Raw genomic sequence first — 4,001 nt, 5'->3', positions numbered from 1 at the left:
GCTCAGCAGAAATAACAAAAACACCATGACTTGTGTGTTTATCACTCTTCAAGGTAAGATAAACTTTTAGCCCGATCGTGATTCATGCTCTTGACTTTCCCTGGAGGGTTTTTCCAACATTGTGCAGGCTGCAGTGCAACTCCCAGTAACACGTTTGCAGCAGGAACTGGTGTGTGCTGCTGGGTGGTGTAATGCAGGCTGGGAGGAAAGGGATGCGAGGCATACCGGAAATCTAAGGAAAAGGATGTACAAAGCATTAAAAAAAAAAAAAGGCAACTTTGGGGAGACTTCAAAACTACGGCTCAGAGCCCAGCGAATACATCTCATCCCAGGCAGCCTGAGAGGCCACTGCCACCTCTGATGTGGAGGGCTGGCTGTTAGCCGTACCCATGGGGTCCGTCAGCTCCGCCGGGGCTGAGCTCAGCTGCTCAGCACCATGTAGGTGAGTTACTGGGTCCCAAAACCAGGACCCAGACAGGCCTTTGCCGCTGGAAATGTTGGACCATCCCAGTTCAGGAAGGACCAGCTTACAGACTAACTCTAACAAGGGAAACTGGGGAGCAGAGCCTCAGCTTATGGAGCAACAAAAATAAAAACTGCAGCAAGACTTGCCCCATCTCCTGCATGGTGACCTCCCAATCCTGTGCCTGTTTCAGCAGCGGGGCCAGGAGGATGTGAGCACTTGGGCATGTTGGCGGCATGGAGATGTGGTCATGGCAGTGCTTCCACAGCACAAGTGGCACCAGCACAAAGGAGAAGAGGGAAAAAAAAAAATTGCAAGTAAATAAAAAGAAGCCCATTTGCAAATATTGTAAGAAATGCATGTTCTCATACGTGCTGCTATTAAGTCCGTTCGTATCATATCAGCAAACATCATGTCAGCTTGAAGAGGTTCCTACTTATTTCTTTTTCCCCGTGAAATGTTTTTCAATGCCTGAGCGAATCAAAATGAATGTAAATGAGGTTTATTAAGTCAACCCCACACGGTGCTGTATTGTCAGCGTTTGTAGGCTGTGACAGGTTAGTTATTGCGGTTTGAAGGGAATGTCACCAGCACAGCAGTCTTCAGAAGTAACTTTTTAAAAGAATAATAATAATAACAACAACAACAATAACAACAACATCTCAGGACTATCTGTGATTTTTTTGAGAAGTCGTTTCACGGGAAGGTGGTGTCTGGAGGGCATTTCCAGGCAGCCTCCGGAGTGTGCGCAGGCAGAGTGCTTTGTGTACAATCATGTGTGTGCACAGTCTGCGCTGGGGCCAGATGCGGCTCCGTGTACACTACCAGTCACCCTGACATCTGCAAGATACCCGTGTGTAAATATAACCCCGTCAAGCTGTCTCACAAGTCTTGCTGGTCTTCAGTGAGCCGGTCTCATTATTTTTAGTAAATTACTTCGGCCTTGGCTATGCTACAAAAAAACAGCTAGTAAGGGTAGCATTAATTTAGTTACTTATTTAGATTTAAAATAAGAGATACCCATCCAAGGCTCTAGGTGCCTTAACATTGTTAATTGTACAATAAATTCCATGCAATTACAAACTCTGCTTCATTAATATCCTCATTTCCATAGCCACTCAGCCAGCTAGCCACCACCCTGCTGTCACCTAGAAAGCTCACTCCAAGCCTTTCAAAACACTCTGGCCAGTCTTCCGCAGCCTATTTGACAAGCCATCAAATCCAGGTTATTTCTGAGCAAGTGGGAAATAGAATTCAGGAGCGTGGGAGCCACAAGGGAAACATCCAGGGATCTGCTCATGGGATTCCCGTCTGCGTGGTCTTTCCGAGCATGGCCAGTCATGGTGGGATGGCATGGGGAGAGGTGATGCCCGTAAGAAGGCTGGTCCCATGTCTTTCCATGGGGTCCTTTGGTGGGACCTGGATTGGCTACTGCTGCTCTTATCTCATGAATTCCTCATGGGCTGGAGGACTTCAGTAATCTTGACCCGTAAAAATCTGCAAATGGCCTTCTTTAGAAACATGCACTACTTTTGCCACCTGCAGCTAGGTTTGCAGGCAGGCAGAGGTACTTTCTGGGTAAACTATTCCTTACGCCGTTTCCTGTATCGCCTGTAAGCCGGATCCTCTGTAGTTAGAGTCTCCTCCAGTTAATTCTGCAGGAAGATCCTTTCCTTCGGATCAGCAAGGAGGGTGGAATGTTTTAGCCAGCTTTTAAAAGATGTAGGTGAAACCCGTGAGTCAGCATGGATGTGTGCAAGCATACTCATTCGTTAGCAGTCTGTACTAACTGGAAAATAATAGCGAAAATTAAGACAGCTTTGTTCTCAAAGCCAGCAGACAGAACCCAACCCTCCCCTGTATGAGTTTCCAGCAGCAGTGGCCTAGAATTGATTTAACAAAACACCCACAACACTTAATACGCTTTGGCTAGGTTAGTGTTAGATCAGAAATGTTCTGAGGATGTCACATAAGCTAGACAAAATTATTTGTTCCCTAAAGGTATCGATCTGTGCAAGGTGCCTTGCAGTCCATCTGCAGGGAAGGGAGTTGCAGTCTGACAGAAACCTGCTCTGCTTTTGCATATTTATTCCTCCTTTAAATCATTTCCAAACCACTAAACCATTTTACAAGGACGAAGGAAAACATCAATTACAATTATAGTGAAAAACTCTTTCAAGGCAGAGCTTGGTAGACAGAAAATGTAGCCATCCATTTGTAGTTTTTCACCAGGTGCTTCATAATATTATGGTCTGTTTCCTCCACACCCGTCCTCTCTTTCCCCCATCCCACTGTGTCTCCAAGATCTTGGTGTTTCCTGGCAGGAGGTGGAGCGAAGGAGGCTGAAACCTCCCGACCCATCTCAGATGCTCACGGGTGACGCTTTGGTCCCCACGCTCCCACCTCCCGGGGTGTGAGCCGGGGCTGGCTCTCGGGCAGGGAGTGCTACACCAGCAGCCGGCTCGAAAGGCTGCTCCCGTTGGTGGCGGTGCCGCGTAGGGAGCGTGCACGGTGGCCGTAGCATCTCACAAAAGAGCTTCTTCCTGGGAGAATCCCCGCTCTGTCTTGCTGATGCAAATGACATGGGTGGTGCTGAGGATTTCCCAGGTTTTGTGGACTTACTCCAACCCCTGTTGCTCAATCTCAACAGGATTTCCCAGGTTTTGTGGACTTACTCCAACCTCCAACCCCTGTTGCTCAATCCCAATGCTTGTGCTTCCTGCTGGGCAGAGGGACAAGGGAAAAGGACGCTGATGCGAAGCGCTAAGCCAGCAGCTCGGCGCCTGCTCACCTCAGGGTGTAGCCCAGCTCTGCTCTGAGCCGTGCCTGGTTCCTGATGTTCGTACGAAGGGGCTGCAGAGCTCCCTTGCTGGAGAACAGCAGCGTTCTCTGCCATCAGGCAGCTTCAAACCAGAACAGAAAACAGATTGGCTTTTCTGGAAAATTCGTGAAATGGTTTGCACGCAGATAGGGGTATCTGTCTCTGCCTGTCTGTCCTCTATTACTCAGAAAGAAAAATCCAAAAGGTTTTTTTCCCCTACATTAAAATGGACAGCAGCTAGAACTTGTAGAAAATATAATGAAATCAATAATTTAACAGAGCCTAGAAATTGGGATTAAATTAAGGAAAATGACTCAAAGTAAAAAGTTTTATCATACCTATATGAAATATTTTATAACTGTGCAAGATTAAATGAAAAACTCAGATGATGCCAATTCCAGCTCTCATCCAAAAAAAAAAAAAAGCAAAATAACCCTTCTCCAGCCCTGTTCAGGCTGGACCAGGTTTTACTGCTTAATGGACACTTGTGAATTGTCTCCACTTCCAGCATCTCCCTGCGATCCAAGGCAAGGGCGGCTGGAAGTGCTGGATTTGGGAGACGCGGGTTCGGTGTCTCAGCTGAGATGGAAGGCGAGGGCATGGAAGGGGGTTAGAATTTGGGTTGTGTCGCTCTTGAACACGACCCACGCTCCACGCGTGGCTCTGCAGGGCTAGACTCGGCGCTGGCGGGTGGGACACGGGGGCCGCAGCTCGCTT

This window comes from Egretta garzetta, unplaced genomic scaffold, assembly GCF_000687185.1.
Source record: "Egretta garzetta isolate BGI_Z169 unplaced genomic scaffold, ASM68718v1 scaffold296, whole genome shotgun sequence".
NCBI lineage: Eukaryota > Metazoa > Chordata > Aves > Pelecaniformes > Ardeidae > Egretta > Egretta garzetta.
This window is presented reverse-complemented; position numbering follows the sequence as displayed.